Genomic DNA, 17,500 nt, shown 5'->3' with positions numbered 1-17,500 from the left:
ACACCATGAAAAATCGCTCTCACTGATTAATACACTTTTCATGTATTAACACAATTTCCAAACATCATATTTAGCCTGACAGACCACGAACGAGGCAGGCAATAATCGTAAAGGGAATATCCAATACCCTCAAAACTGACACTAGCTTCGGCAAAAATCATGGAGGCTATTGTACTTGCCATTCTGTAAATTATCACTTTTCCTAAACATCCGCTCTGACGCACCACATGGCAGACAGGAGTGTTAAAAAAAATATATATATATATATATATATATATATATATATATATATATATATATATATATATATATCTAATTTCCAATGTATCAAAAAAAAAAAAAAATGCGACGGGTAAATGTACTTTATCTTCAATTATTTGTTAATCTATTGATTTACTTTTACATTCACGTATGGTAATTCCCAAAAACTGTATCTTTTTTGTTATTCACACGGGCCAAGTAGCTAAGTAAAACAATAATAAAAATAATAATAATAATAATAATAATAATAGGCACTGAATATGCACAAAATCAATAAAATAATGTTTAATGTCCTTTCTTTACGTTTTCATTTGTCACAATCTCTCATTTCCGTCTTTTTTTTATTTTTCACAGTACGAGGACACCAGAAAAAACAAATTCACTGACTTGCCAAAACAGAAAAAAGAACACACTAACTTTGTCCTAAATCTCGAAGCACATTTTCCCGTTTCCTTTTCTGCATTTTCCATTTCACTCACTTCCATACACTCTTTTCTTTTGGTATTTTCCTCATTTTTCAGAGACACGAGGTAGACTGGAGCAAAAACTGTACCCACTCTCAGTATCTAATCAATCTTTTCACAACACCCATGATTGTTTTAATTATCTACATTTTCCTTTCATATATTTACACAACTCCAAAACACTACATTTTTTCTTTTCTTCCTTTTTCCCCAGACCACGAGGCAGACAGAGGTATATAAAAAACACACAACCACCCCCACCACCATCCAGCACCACACTGCCCACACACCAACCTACCTACCGTACCGTCTCTCCTGCCTACCCTGCTGCTGCTCCCTCCTCCATCCCCCCTTCCCCCTCCTCCCTCTCCTCCCCCATACTGCTGTCCTACCCTCTAGCCCCCCTACCCTCCCTTCCCTTCCCTCCCCTACTCAACCCTACTCTCCTCTCCCCTTCCCTGCCCTACCCTACACGACAATACCCTACCTTCTCTCCTCCCCTCCACTCCACTCCCGTCCCTACCCTACCCTCACCTTTCCCTTCCCCTCATCCCCCCTCCCTTCCTCCACTCACCTCTCCCCACCCCTCCCCTCCCCATATCACCACCTTAACACTGACTGATAAGGAGACTGAGCTAATCTCTTATCTATTCCTTTATCTGCCTTGACTGTACTCGTTTTATGTCACTAGTTCACTCCCTCGAAAACAATGACTTTCTGTGTGTGTGTGTGTGTGTGTGTGTCTGTGTGTGTGTGTAAAGGTGGTACATCAGACAATATCCTGAACACAAAATTTTAACTTACTCTCATCAAAGCTACATCTAACCCCTCAAGCTAAAGAGAGAGAGACAGAGACAGAGAGACAGAGAAGAAAAAAAGAAAAGAAAGGCAAAGAAATACAGTGCCCTAAGTTTAACAAGAATGATATGCAAGAATGGGTTAACATACGTCACCGAAGTTGCGGAAAAAAAAAAAGACGTGTAAACAGAAGTAGATATAAACAAAGTGATGTGGCGATTTGGAGGAACTTTTGAGCCCCCCCCCCACTTTCCTTGACCCTGAATATAAAAGAATAAACAGTGGTAGAGAAAAAAAAAACTCTTGTAAAACTCTACGCTCGAAACACGCCACATCTCACCTTCCCCCTGTGATTAATGGCGAGGAAGGGATTAAGGGGACGAGGTGTGGGACGATTGTACTCACGTCCGAACCCTTAGCGTGAAAGAAAAGGCCCTCATCACCCCATCAGCCCGAGAACGTCTTTTTATGTTTGTCAGGTTACCGTCAGTCGAGGAAGAAATGGGAAAAGAGAAGAGGAAGAAATGAGTGGAAAGGAAGTGTTTGGTTTTCGCAGCACCTCAGCCTTTCATTGTTTACTAATACACCGACTGTGAGAAGGGTGGAGTCAGCACAATGAGATGCCGTGTGTGTGTGTGTGTGTGTGTGTGTGTGTGTGTGTGTGTGTGTGTGTGTGTGTGTGTGTGTGTGTGTGTGTGTGTGTGTGTGTATTACGTAGCTACACATACTACCTGGCAAAGGGCGTGTGTATACATATATATCCAACTATAAGCAGACGCCTTAATCTCAGTGTGTGGATAAATCGCCTCCACGTCGTTCCGTCCTCCGCTGTCAGGCAATCCTATCTCCATCCCACCACACACATACCACGAGTGAGTTAAAAAGCCTCGCCAATTATCCCTCCCACTGTACAATTATTCAACAAATATCCAAGCGATTTTCTTCACCTTGAATAACTGAATGGGGCAATGGTTTATTACACATTTACCTGCTGTATGTATATGTAATTTACTTTGATTAATACCTGGCCATTATGGGTAATTTTTCTTTAAGACGATTTTTCGCAGACTATTCAAAAGGTGTATTTAAGCAGTTTATCCAGGAATTTCAGAAGACACGAGATAAATAATAATAATAATAATAATAATAGGAAGAAGGATAATAATAATAATAATAATAGTAATAATAATAGTAGTAGTAGTAGTAGCAGTAGAAATAATAATAAGTAATAATAATTAATAATAATAATAATAATAATAATAATAATACAGTGCGACCTGCGGCGATCCAACCCGACCTTCCCAGAATAATGACGGCTGACTGTGCCCGGAGGCTGAGGTAAGCACGCATGATTCTCCCTCTGCCCCTCCCTCTCCCCCTCCTCCTGCCCCTCCCCCCACCCCTTTTCTCTCCTCCTCCTGCCCCCACCGCCCCCCCATCCCAACGCAACCCCAAACCTCAAGATCTAAATAAACCACACCACAATCACCCCCACCATCAATTTTGCTCCGCGCCCCAGCTCTCTCTCTCTCTCTCTCTCTCTCTCTCTCTCTCTCATTTGTTTTGGTTCCTGGACAGGAGAAAATGGGGAACTGGAAACTGGAAAAGAAAAAAAGGGGGCCTGAAAGAGAGGAAGGACACGATGGGGAATTTTTACCCTCAGAAACCGTGAAAAAAGTGATAAATAAATAAAAAAATATATATAGATGGGAAGGGAAACAGCGTGAGAGCGGAAATGAAGAGGAATGAAAGGCTTGGGTACGGAAATGAAGTGGGAATGAACAGGGAGAGAGGGAGAGAGAGAGAGAGAGAGAGAGAGTTAATGGGTGCTAGGTATATGGATATGAGTAGGTACTGTTTGGTAGGTATTGTCCAAGGAGACATGTTTTCTTCTCTCTCCCCCCCCTCTCCTCTCTCTCTCTCTCTGTAAATATTTCCCACCATACATTCCTCACCCTCCACACATTCCTTTGACTTCTGTGGATCGTATGCTCGTTGTCTTAGGAGGTTCCCTGGTGTGTCTTCCTTAACTAACAATTTAAATATATCATCACCACCCATTATTATTATTATTATTATTACCACCACCATAACCACCACCATCATCATCATCATCACGTCACATACGTTACTTCTGATGTATGAGGCATGAATAAGTAAAATACGAGAGTATTTTAAGTACTATCCACAGAGATGAACAGGGAAGAAAGCGGTATTGGGAGCCTCCTAGGTCCACAAAAAAGGACCCTTCCAAGTCCTTCCGCCAACTCCAAAACACTGACCTCTGATCCCCTTGACCTCTCCCTGCCAAAACACTTCACTCGCTTCCCTACCGACCACGCCACTCACACACACGAGCAGTCCTTTGTAGAGCACGCTGTTTGGTGTCCTAAAGCCATCATATTATTACCAACACCAAGACCTAAAATTAATATAGCTTTAAAACTGGTAAAAAAAGAAAATAAAATACGAGATGAATATGAAGTCTGCTCTCTCTAATTATACGTTTCCTACAAAAATACATACTACTTCACTGTAACACACACTTCACATTCCAGTACCTTTCTCTACACTAATAGCAGCTGTGTATCTTATAATGGAGTAAAAATTTCTGTCATCCTAAACCTTCTTCTCACCAAAAATGAAAAAAAAAAAAAAAATGCGATGGGGAACACAAACACACACAGATAGATAGATAGATTAGACAGATGGATGGATGGATGAATCGATGGATGGATGGATGGATGGATGGATGGACGGACGGACAAATAGATAGACAGAAAGACAGATACAGACAGAGAGATAAAGCCAGAGTACCAGACAAGAAAAAAATAAATATTGAACTTATAATTCTTGAAATGGTTACGTCAAAAATAACACATTAAACCAAATTTCAAAACAATATTTTCTCCCACAGAACTCTCATCTTTGGAAATATATAAGAAAAGGTAAATATATCCACAGAAAATTTTGACAATATATATAAAACGGCGCCTCGCAATGGTTCCCTCATCCCTTATTCTGTCGTCTTCCAAATTCCTCCCAGTATCAGAGGAAGGTAGAGAGATAAGGGGAATGGTGTCAGGGCTTATTGGTATATAAACCCAAGTACGTTTTAGGATTGTTTCGTGTACCTGAATTAATGGCAACAGGTGATTTAGTCTTGTATCCGGATATGGGGATTACTGGGATTAAGACAGCATATGATATTTGTGGTTCATGGAAAGGTGGAAAGGTTAAGTTTTACGGGTACATCTCTCTCTCTCTCTCTCTCTCTCTCTCTCTAATCATGTACTTACCCAGTCATGTAAAGGAAATACCAGCAACCAATGGCTTAAAAACGCCCTCCCCCGCACATACCTGAAATATAGAAAACGGAGAATGAGAGGGCCATTAGAGAAAACGTATACATTATTTATAAGGGTAACTATATATAAAATGCTGGAAAATGCGTGTGTGTGTGTGTGTGTGTGTGTGTGTGTGTGTGTGTGTGTGTGTGTGTGTGTGTGTGTGTGTGTGTGTGTGTGTGTGAGAGAGAGAGAGAGAGAGAGAGAGAGAGAGAGAGAGAGAGAGAGAGAGAGAGAGAGAGAGAGCAGAAAAACTCAGGTATACCACCGACGTAAGTTAGACAGGTGTGTGACAAGAATAAAAGGCTGACAGGTGCGACAGGTGACAGCCAAGGGTCATGTATTTAGGTGTGACAAATACACTTGTTCTTATTCTTATCTGAAGCTGATTTGAGAGAGAGAGAGAGAGAGAGAGGGAGTATTAAGTGCTGATACTGCGGTGGGAAAGTTAAAGAAATATGAGAGTGAGCAAATTAGAAAGTTTGTTCCTTGCTTCTGTTACTTCTTACCCCTCTACCTCCCTTCCACCGACCCTCCATCCCAAGGTACTCTTACACAAGCTCTCTCTCTCTCTCTCTCTCTCTCTCTCTCTCTCTCTCTCCTCAGGCCTAAAGTTATAAACATCCTTCCACGTGAAACCATTTCGTCTTTTCTCCCCTCGCCTCCCCTCCCCACTCCCTCTCCCTTCCTACATCCCTCTCCCTTCTTCCCCCTCCCCCTCTCGCCTGTCCCTTCCCCAACTCTGCTTCCCCCCCCCACATTACCTCACTTCAACTCCCCATTACCTCCTCCCCTCCCCTCTCCCTTCTCTCTTCCTAGTCCCCCTCTTCACCCCTCATAACACTCCATTTACCTTCCCACCACAAATCCCCCCGATCCTCTCCCCAACCCTCAGTTTTCCCTTCCCTCCACCCCTCCTCCTTCCTCATATGCCATCCTCCACAACCCTCATCCTTTCTCCTTCCACCATTCATTCTCTCTCTCTCTCTCTCTCTCTCTCTCTCTCTCTCTCTCTCTCTCCTCACTCTTCTCCCCCTCCTCCCTTCCCCCCAGCTAACCAGAAATTAGCCCTGAGGGGAAGAAAGCCACCACGAGTTCCCCTTCTGAGCCTGGGGGAGGAGGGGGAGGAGGGGGGAGGCAGGAATGGGGAGGAAAAGGGGGAGATGGGGGAAGGGGAGAGAGGATCATTACACTGTGAAAGGTATGGGTGTGTGTGTGTGTGTGTGTGTGTGTGTGTGTGTGTGTGTGTGTGTGTGTGTGTGTATCAGTACCGGTATGCGGACGTCAGATAACACAATCAATCAGTGTTAAGACTTACGTAAGCTCTAGAGGCCTAACACAAACCACGATACATTTATTAACACCTTAACACATCCTGACCTTATTTTAGTTACATAATCAAAGAAAACAAATGAACAAATCAATCAATCAATCAACATATAAATAAACTAGAGGGGCACTCAATGGAGCGCATCTCTCCGACAAGGGCAACGCAATTTCCAAACCACTCTTCATAATGGGTTAGGCTTTCTCATCAATTATCAGAGTTTCGCAAAAAGTGTTTTCCGGATCCAGAATCTTTAATACTACCCGGATCGGTGCCAAAAGTTACTCGATTGTTCCCTGGGTCACGGGCTATCTACCCACCATACTTGACCCAAATCTCTCTATTAGTTTTTGGGTAGTCCTGCTAACAGACAGACAAACAAACAAACAAACAGGGGTGAAAACATACTCTCCGTGTCAGAGAGAATAATCGCCATCAAACATCCTGCTACTCATTAAATATACACCTACTTCTTCAGTAACTCTTAAAACATCATTATCAGCTTTACTCCCCACGGATGTACTCTGAAAGGGTAAGAGACAGCAACGGAAAACCTGGGAAAACTAAGAGAAAGAGAAATATCATCATCATCATCATCATCATCAAGATGATGATGATCATGATCATGATGATGATAAATGTAAGTCTGAGGTTTATTTGTTTACCTGTAGAAGAATGCGGTTGCTCATACTTCCACCTACTCTCTCTCTCTCTCTCTCTCTCTCTCTCTCTCTCTCTCTCTCTCACACACACACACACACACACACACACACACACACACACACACACACACACATATACAGTATACAAGGGCAGGGGCAAGGTTGGGCAATAGGACTTGGGTGAAGCTGCGGGTGTGGTCGGAGAGAGAGAGAGTAATATTCAACACTAAACTTAGAATGCTGTACAGATAACATGCCACTTGATACTGCTATATTCTCTCCCTCTCTCTCTCTCTCTCTCTCTCTCTCTCTCTAATAACCCTTGCTGCTTGAAGCGACTTGAGTGACTGAAACAGACAGAAAGGCAGAGGGAAGTGACAGACAGACAGATAGATACACATATGGACAGATAATATGGGAGAGATATACCAAAATAACATTAACAGATAGACAGACAGATAGATAGATAAGCAGAGAGATGGACGGCGAGCAGACAGACAAATAACCACGCCCACAAAGACTAACAGATTGACAGACAGACAGATAAACAAACAGATAAACAGACACCTTCAACATTTCATCTTCGTTCTTGCCTACCAGTTACTGTATATTTAGATGACTGAGACTGTATATGAACAAGAAACAAAAAATTTCAATTGCTCTAATCTAACTCAATTGCCGTCTGACGAAATTACAAAGAGGAGGAGGAGGAGGGAGACAAAAGGAAATAGAAAGGAATAAGGAAGGACATGGTGTGTGTGTGTGTGTGTGTGTGTGTGTGTGTGTGTGTGTGTGTGTGTGTGTGTGTGTGTGTGTGTGTGTGTGTGTGTGTGTGTTTCATTGTGCTGACCTTCCATTCCTTTGACATTTCCACGATAAGAGTCTGACAGACGGGCAGATTATTAAGGTATATATATATATATATATATATATATATATATATATATATATATATATATATATATATATATGCATACATACATACATGCAGAGAGAGAGAGAGAGAGAGAGACCCTAACAAGCATGAAGGTCACTCTATATCCTACTCCTCGGCCTCCTCACACTATCTTCTACATACTACTTTGCTATATTTGAAAGAAGGAGACCTTATCGATGTAAATAAAATAAATAAATAGATAAACAGTCAGACAGATATATAGTGTAAGATGCTGGAGTGTGAGGTGTTTCAGCGTGTGGTGTGGCAGTGTGAGGTGTTTCAGTGTGTGGTGTGGCTGTGTGTGGTGTGGCTGTGTGTGGTGTGGCTGTGTGTGGTGTGGCAATGTGTGGTGTGGCAGTGTGTGGTGTGGCAGTGTGTGGTGTGGCAGTGTGTGGTGTGGCTGTGTGTGGTGTGGCAGTGTGTGGTGTGGCTGTGTACTTTCTAAGGCCCTGTATCAACACAACAACAATGCTGAGGGAAGATTAATTTGACTTGGAAAAATATAAATAATGACAGTAGTGAAGGTCTGGTGGTGACGATAAAATGACAGAGAGAGAGAGAGAGAGAGAGAGAGAGAGACGAGTGACAGACAGACTCCTAAAAAAAATTGATGATTCGCGAAATGAGATTGGACGGTAGCCTTGTGAGCTAGCTTTTTTGGTGACAGGATTGAGTTAGGAGACAGTGAATGAGGGTCTCCACTCATTGTGTATGCGGCGGGTGTCATGGCGGACGCGTATACTGAGATGGGGTGGGGGGAGGGGAGGGAGAGGTGTAGGGAGGGGATGGGGAGAGAGGCCGGGGTAAGGAGAGGGTAAAGGAGGGATCCTGGGGTATGGGGAGGGAAGGGGAGGGATGCTGGGGTATGGGGAGACGGTGGGGTATGTGGAGACGGTGGGGTATGGTGGGGAATATGGGGAGTGACATGAGTGAGGGTATGGGGAGAGGGGGAGAAATGAGGGGAAGTGGAAGGTGTTGGGAGAATGGGGGAGAATAAGAAGCAGGAGACTGTCGATGGCTGATAGGTAGGGGTATGGGGAGACAGAGGGAGAAAAGGGGGAACGGAGGAGTGAGAAAAGTGAGACGGAAGAGAAAATCGAGGTTGTGTATGAGAAGAAATAAAAGATTTGAGGAGAGGAAGACAGAAGGAGAAAGCAAAAGAGAACGGAAGGGCAGAGCAGGAAGGGGAAAAAGAGAGATGGGATGAGAGAGAGAGAGAGAGAGAGAGAGAGCAGTAGGTAAGATATGCCTCCGACCCACTTCTCCCCACCACAATACCCTGCAATACATTTACGATATGTGAGAGTAACGTGAGTGAGGTGGGGCTGTTCACTAACGCCTTGTAAGGATGTGGGGGGGCCAGGACAGTGCTTGGGGCGAGGTCTAGGTTTTGAGCATTTCTGGAGGTTAGATGGGGAAGAAGAGACAGAGAGGAGAAGAAGGTTGAGCAGAGAGAAATGAACACGGAAGGAAACAAGGGAAGAAACGAGGAATGGGGAAGAGAGAAAAAAGAATGAAGACAGGAAGAACTTTTAAGAAGGAAATGAAAGAAGGGAGAAAAGGCACAAGGAAGAAGGGAAAAAAGGGAGGAAGGCGGGCATTGGAACTGAAAGGAGGAACGAAAGAAGAAGGGAAGTAAGAGCCGGAAGAACAGGGTGAGGGAAAACAAGAGAAAAGAGGAGGGAAGTTAAGTGGTGGCTGGAAGAGGAGGCAAAAAATAAATGAGAGAAAGAATGACGGAGACAAAAGAAAAAGAGGAAGACAGTGAGGAGAAAAATGGACGGAAGAGAAATGGGACTCAAAGACTACAAAAGGAAAAGAAAGAGAGGTGGAAGAGGAGGAGAAAACAGAAACAGGAAAAAAGAAAGAGACGAAGGGAAAGAGAGAGAAAGGGGATGAGAGAAGACGCGACAAAGGGAGAACAAGGGCAAGGGAAAAACTGAAGGGAAAAGGGAAAAAGGTAAGAAGGGAAGACATGAAGAAAGGCAGAAGAGAGACAAGGGAAGAGGAAAGAAAGGAGGAAGAAGGGAATGGAGGAAAATAAACATTAAGGAAAAAAAAAAGATGGGGTATGTGACGACCTTGTGGAGTGGTTGGGAAAACGCCTGGCAACATCATGATAAGGTTACACACACACACACACACACACACACACACACACACACGGAAGGGCAAAACGCATGCATTTCTGCCGCCTGATAAGAAGCCAAAGAATGAACAGGGGAGGAGATGGTATGCAAGCGGTGACAGATAGATTGATACATACATACACATACACATACATATAGATAGATAGACAGATAGATAGATACAGACACAGGACAGAAGGGAGAGAACAGAGGTGGTAGACTGACAGACAGATAGATATAGACACACAGACAGACAGAGACAAGTGAAAGAAGTGACGGAAATAAAAGAGAAACGAATGTATGAAAGGAGGAATGGGCAAGAGGGAGGCAGGGAGGGAGGGAGGATGAAGGTCAAGGTGAGATGAGTCATGGGGAGGAGGGAGGCAGGAGAGAGACCAGGGTAGGGGAAGGAGGCAGGAGAGAGAGAGAACGAGGGGGACGTGGGAGAGAATAGGGGAAGGGGAGTAAGTAGGAGAATAGGGGAGTGGCAGATGGAGGAGAGAACAGGGTTGGGGGAGTAGGGAGGAGAAAGAATTGGGTAGAAGGGAGTAGGGAGAGAGAACAGAGGAGGGGGAGGGGGGAGGGAGCCAAGGTCAGGGTAGGAAGGTCGATGAGGCAGCCAGGTGAGAAAGGGAGGAAGGGAGAGAGGCAGAGAGAACCGGAGGGAAGGTGGGACAGACGCGAGCTAGGGAGAAGGGAGGAAAGTGAAAGAGGGAGGAATGGAGGGAAGAAATGAGGACAGAAATGAGGCAGACAATTTTCCTTGAGTCATTTACCGGCATTTTTCTCTCCAATTTCTGGTCTCTTACCATTAAACCCGTGATGAGAGAGAGAGAGAGAGAGAGAGAGAGTCCCGGATAACAACGGACACCTAAACACGTCAGAAAAATACGTGAACCAAAAAATAATATTATATACCACATTCGCTTCAAATTACTCGGAAGAAAAAAACACGGTCTCTCAATAAAAAGAAAAAAAGGAAAAACTCACCGCCACTACAAACCCATAATCCAGCACGAGTGGGGGAAAAAAATAATGACCGAAAATTTTACCGCACAGACAACGGAAAGCCTGAAACACCGATACCCGAATTTTTTTCCTGAATGTGATTATGTTCTCGTGGACTTTGAAGGCTCCGCGGTCCCTCCCCCCCCCTCTCTCTATAGGCCATATATATAATACGCTTCTTCTATACCGCCGTATGATATCTCGTGTGTTGCGGGACGGCTGAGTTTTATCAGTACCGGGCACCTTTTACGTTAGTATACGTTAATTTCCTCTCACATAACAGAGGAGATTGTTCACCTGCAAAATGCAAAGTAAATCGTTCAGGAAGAGGTGATGCGAAGAATTCTGAGAGTACACATCAACCTCTTCGATTCTTCTCCCACTCCGCCACACTTTCACCCTGGAATACCACTCGTAAAAACATTCGCCCGAACAGGGACTCGAACCCTGGACCCTTAGGTTAAAAGCCTAATGCTCTACCGACTGAGCTATCCGGGCTCTGTAACGAGAGGTTTGCCAAGCTCTTCCCTCCCTCCCTCCCACTCTCCTCCCCTACTCATCTCTCCCCATGTTCTCTTCTCCCCCTTCCCCCCCCCCTCTCTCTTCTCACCTCGACGTACGTTCATTTTTTTCCATCTCTTTTTTCTCCTCCTCTCCCCGCCTCTTTTCCCTTGCTTTCATTTTCCCCTCCCCTCCACCTCCCCTCTCTAAATTCTCATTCATTCTCTTCTCTCATTTCCCCTTACATTTCCTCCTCTTTTTTTCCTTCTCCTCTCTCTCTCTCTCTCTCTCTCTCTCTCTCTCTCTCTCTCTCACACACACACACACATACACACAAAATCATATCAAAATATATACAGTACTTTCTCATGACAACAACGTACACAGGAATGCGGTCACATGTACGGATTCAAACGCACACAGCTAAAGTTCTACCCACCAAATACACCTCTCTCTCTCTCTCTGGCAGATTAAACTTTTCTAGGTAGAGACAGACAGACAGAGAGTGTGTGTGTGTGTGTGTGTGTGTGTGTGTGTGTGTGTGTGTGTGTGTGTGTGTGTGTGTGTGGATGAGTAAGTAAATGTTTGTCTCTAAATTGCCACTGTCAGTCATGGTATCGGAATGTGTGTGTGTGTGTGTGTGTGTGTGTGTGTGTGTGTGTGTGTGTGTGTGTGTGTGTGTGTGTGAGTGAGTGTCCTAAAACATGGAATCAAACATACCGTTATGCAAACACACACACACACACACACACACACACACACACACACACACACACACACACACACACACACACCTAATATTTACAAACACCCCTGTCTCATTAGCTTCTGCCTTGTTCACTCTGTTTATCCCTTGCACCTGGCACACCTCACACCTCCTGCATCTGTCTGTCTGTCTGTATCATACGGTTGTCTTTCTGTATTAACTGTCTCTGTTTACTGTTGTTTATCCATGCCTGTTTTATACATGTCTGCCCCTCTCTCTCTCTCTCTCTCTCTCACACACACACACACACACACACACACACACACACACACGATACCAGTGAGCCCCTTGGTACATACTAGGCAAATCCCGTCAAAGGGTAGGACTAGACATTTAAGAATTGAAAAATATAGACGAGGGGAAAACTCTCTCTTCCCCGCCCACGAAACCCTCCAACTAAAACTGTCAGATGGTGGTGAAAAGGAAAATCACGCAGTGGAGAAAAATGGCATGGAAACTTCACACAAAGGAGCGACATAAAATACATTCCACGTACTGAAACCATGTATTAAAAAACGATAAGGCGGTCGTGAATGCTCTGATGACTGGGACAAGTTGAATAACAGTCAATTTCCACCCACACAAATATCTAGCATCTTCTTCATGCGCTCAAAAGAAAGCAGTAGGTCACTCTTGAAACTCTTAATCGAAAGAGCACTAACGACATCCCTGGGTAGCTTTTTCCACCCATCCACTACTCTTATTTCCTAACTTATTTCACTCATCCACTACTCTGATTTCCAAACCAGTTCCCACCTATCTCCTTACCAAAACGGAAATTCTCAAGCTTATACACTGTCTGTTTGTCATAATATTGTATCAAGTGAATCTGTTTACCGTGTGAGTTTCATATGTTCTTTAGTTTAACGTCTGTCTGTGTGTGTGTTTATATATCTGTTTGTGAGGGATAAGGAAGAGGGGGAGGCTGGGTGAAGGACGAGAGGAGAAAGCAAAGGGTGGCTAGGGTAGAGGGGAAGGGGGAAGAGGAGAGCCTGGGGGAGAGGGCAGGGTCTAGAAGACTGGGGAGAGTGTGGATGAGACGAGGGGAGAGGAGAGGGAGAGGCTGGGGAAGCGTGGAGAGGGGATGAGGGGAGATGCTAACGACAGTGTGGGTGAAGGTGGGGGGTCAAAATGAGAGATAGAGGGGTAAGGGCTGTGACGAAGGAGGGACGAGGGAAAGTAAGGGAGGGGAAAGGCTGCTGGGAGGGGGATGGCAGAGTGAGGAGGGGGCTTGCGAAGGTGGGGGGAGGGAGGAGAGAGTGGCAGGGGACGCAGGGGAAGTGACGCAAAGGTTAGACGTTCAATCCGTTAACAGTGGTCATATGTAATGAAAGGTCAGACAGGATAACTCTCTCTCTCTCTCTCTCTCTCTCTCTCTCTCTCTCACACACACACACACACACACACACACACACACACACACACACGAATCAAAACACGACATTCAAACAGGCCGAACTGGTCATGAAAGCAAGAAAATGGTGCACTGGTGTAACCCAAGCGTGAGAGGCAAGGGCAGGGACAAGTGTGGTGTGGTGTGGTGTAACGACCCTCACCACAGCACACCACACCACACAAGCCCATAAATATCGCACATCTTTCACCACAAACCGCCTCCACACACAACCCACACTCACAATCTCACCCACACCCACACCCAAGCACACCCACACTCATCCATATCATCCACTCGATCACTCAACTTGCCTCACTCAATACCATCACCCCTTCTAATTGACCTGTATAAAGCATCGCATCAAAGGAGCAGCTCTGATAATACCAATGTTTTTAAGCCAATTAGGGGTCGTGCTTAGCAAACCATCACTATCTCAGCTGATGATGGCTGGGATAAATAAAGCAGACCATGATTTTACAGGTGACTTTAATAATTTTACTATGATGTCGTATATTTTATTTTTCTTTATTTACATATTTTTATCTATCAAAAACCTACTACTACTGCTACTGCTATTATTATTATTATTATTATTATTATTATTATTATTATTATTATCATTATTATCATCATCATTATTATTGCATCCATCTCGCTTCCGTCAGACGATTTAATTCGACTTAGCAGATGCCTGTCAAATTTACTACGATTAATCAAGGCTAGATCAAACCCCTCCAGTTAAAAATCAATCCAGCTGAATTAAATCGTCTGCGAAATACCAAAATTAAAGACGTAATCGCAGTGTAGCGGTTAATACAGGCCATATCTAACCCACTCAGTTCGATAAAATCCCTCCCGAGCTGAGTAAAACCGTCTGAGGGTAGCAAGGATAAACCCAAGACGTCCCCGGGATGAAGGGGTTAACTACTAAGACAGACGGTTTGTTATTTCACGACAACCAGAGACAAAACATAAACACACACGTATAAATAAACCCTCAAAAAATCGAAGCCAGAATCACACACACACACACACACACACACACACACACACACACACACACACACACACACACACACACACACAACTGATAAACACACACAAACACACACACACACAACTGATAAACACACACAAACACACACACACACAACTGATAAACACACACACACACACACACACACACACACACACACACATACACACACACACACACCCTATTTGCATATATAAACAAATAATTTTCTGATTACTAGGATAATTCTTAGCAAAAACAAAACAAAAAATTGTTTGGTCTCCAGTATGAGCGTAAAAGTAATATTAAAGAATTAAAGTACATTTAGAGTAAAGAACATTTTTATTGAGATGTATATTGTAGTTTTTAAGCACCTGATTAGGAAATATGATCTCTCTCTCTCTCTCTCTCTCACACACACACACACACACACACACACACACACACACACACACAGGCGACACTCCGACGCAAACACACTCATAACCTTTAAAAACACGACACATACATCCCTCCAAAACACAGGTTGTAAAGCCTATTATACGTGTGTGTGTGTGTGTGTGTGTGTGTGTGTGTGTGTGTGTGTGTGTGTGTGTGTGTGAGGGAGGGGAAGGGATAAGGGTCATCTTACACCATAAAGCCAAGTAAAAATAATCCTTACACCACCTCACTCTAAGGTTCAGTATTGTTTTCTCGTCTGAGTAAATTTAGACAAGTTGGTGGCAGCGAAGGGTGGGGAGGGGAAGGGTGGGGCCGGGTGGGGAGGGGAGGGGAGAGGCTGGGTGGGGTGGGATGATGTAGTAAAGCTATGGTGTGGCATGGAGTGATGTGGTGTGGTGTGTATGATGTCAGGATGAGGAGGAAACGGTTACGTTGTTTGTAGTGTAGTATAGTGCAGTGTGGTGTGGTGTAGTGTGGTGTGGTGTGGTGTAATATGGTGTGGTGTAATGTGGTGCGGTGTAATATACTGGTTGTTGTGTTACATGGTGTGGTGAGGTGGGGTGGGGTTGGGTGGGATGCAGTCAATGTGGTATATATTAGATGTAGGTGGAATCTCTCTCTCTCTCTCTCTCTCTCTCTCTCTCTCTCTCTCTCTCTCTCTCTCTCTCCATCCCATAACGTAGAGATAATTCAACTACTCTTTCTACAACATCCTCTCATTATCACTGTTCTGACCACACTCTCCTTATCTCCTTCTGACACACATATTTTGCTAACATGTCTTCTTACATAGGCCTCTTATATTCCTGTCCACCCCTTAATATCTACCTCTCCTGTCCGCTCAAAAAACAACATATCAACATTCCTTCCTTGCCCATTTCAATAACTCGGTAATGCCCATATTTTGTAAAAGGGACAGAACTGGTCATTTTCAAAAACTAATCCAGAGTGAAACCCCGAAGTGTAGATATGAGCTTCGCGGCTATGGGTAAGTAGGCGGAGGGTGGCACGCTTAGTACCTTTCCTGCAACTGCATGAAGCTTGGGCAGTACTGGGTTTACACGATACCGTTCCCACAGCATCATATTTCCTAACAACACCTTTGTCACATCATTCCAAAATATACTTTCCCGAACTCCACCCAAAAGGCTTGTACCAACTACCCTGCAACCCACACCTGTATACCCGCGCCCTATTCTCTCTCTCTCTCTCTCTCTCTCTGGGCCAATATGACACCCTACTGAAGCCGTAGTAGGAACGAAGGGAGGGACAAACGGCAGCGAGGAATAGAGGGAGGGACATACTATATATATATATATAGAGAGAGAGAGAGAGAGAGAGAGAGAGAGAGAGAGAGAGAGAGAGAGAGAGACAGAGAAAGAGAGACCCCAGCTAGTCCTATATAAACAATCTCTCCTCATTCTCCCCTCTCCGCCTCACTTGATTGATTTTTCCTCCATATCCCTCCTCGTCTCTTCTACAATCCGTCTATCTCTATTAATCAATCAATCAACTAATCAACCAATGAATTACACAGTTTATCTATCAAATCCAGCAATCAGTCTATCTACCTACCTTTTCTTTTACCCCTCCTTCTCTCTCTCTCTCTCAGCTATCCTGCTCTTAATCCTAATTTACCGTACCTGGAAAGCAAGAGCGAATCTCAAAGGAACGTAAGGTATAGTGTTATCTGTGAATATATGCAACTCTCTCTCTCTCTCTCTCTCTGTCTCTGTCTCTCTCTCTCTCTCTCTCTCTCTCTCTCTTTCTCACCTGTCGCTGGTCCATTGAGGTGGGCTGATTAATGAGTGAGGGAGTGAAAGGTGGGCAGGGTGGAGGTCGCGGGGGTGGCATGAGTGGAATGTTTACCCGAAGGGGGCAAGGTTAGGTACGGTATGGAAGGAGGACGCATGGAAGTGACAGTGCGTTGCCTGAGGCCCAACAATCTCCCTGTGTCTCGCAAAACTTCACATGCCACTACCTGAGCACCAATACCGACGTGTGAGTACCGTGCAAAACCAGCAAAGACTATTCTAACAACACAGTTTTTCAATCTTTTCTATGTCTCAGGCGGGGAACGATCTTAGGTCATTTCGGATAGTAGTCCATTGTTACATCTACTACATGACCACCTCCGTCCACGACCTCCTCCCTTTATATACATACATACATACATACACACAGAATGACAGACAGATAGTGTGTGTGTGTGTGTGTGTGTGTGTGTGTGTGTGTGTGTGTGTGTGTGTGTGTGTGTGTGTGTGTGTGTGTGTGTGTGTGTGTGTGTGTGTGTGTGTGTATTCTTCTGTTTATAAAGGGACAGGCATACAAGCGAGACAGATACATATTAAAAACAACTAGACCACGTGACACTGAGGATGCATTAAAGGAAACGATTAAATTAAAAAAAAAATAAAATGTACGAGAGAGAGAGAGAGAGAGAGAGAG

At 44.2% G+C, this 17,500-nt stretch overlaps 1 protein-coding gene and 1 non-coding gene across 2 annotated transcripts in view; both read right to left on the bottom strand.

Annotated features, from left to right (window-relative positions):
• RhoGEF3 (Rho guanine nucleotide exchange factor 3) overlaps positions 1-17,500 on the bottom strand; it is a 383,735-nt gene that overhangs the window by 311,975 nt on the left and 54,260 nt on the right. The gene's annotated exons all lie outside the window — the stretch shown is intronic.
• TRNAK-UUU (transfer RNA lysine (anticodon UUU)) lies at positions 11,359-11,431 on the bottom strand. Its single transcript has one exon. It is a non-coding gene; the product is annotated as a tRNA-Lys (tRNA).

This window comes from Coenobita brevimanus, chromosome 94 (assembly GCF_032717465.1).
Source record: "Coenobita brevimanus isolate Jiangsu-jjx chromosome 94, ASM3271746v2, whole genome shotgun sequence".
Taxonomy (NCBI): Eukaryota; Metazoa; Arthropoda; class Malacostraca; order Decapoda; family Coenobitidae; genus Coenobita; species Coenobita brevimanus.
The sequence above is the reverse complement of the archived record's forward strand: the minus strand, read 5'-3'. Positions and strand labels throughout refer to the sequence as shown.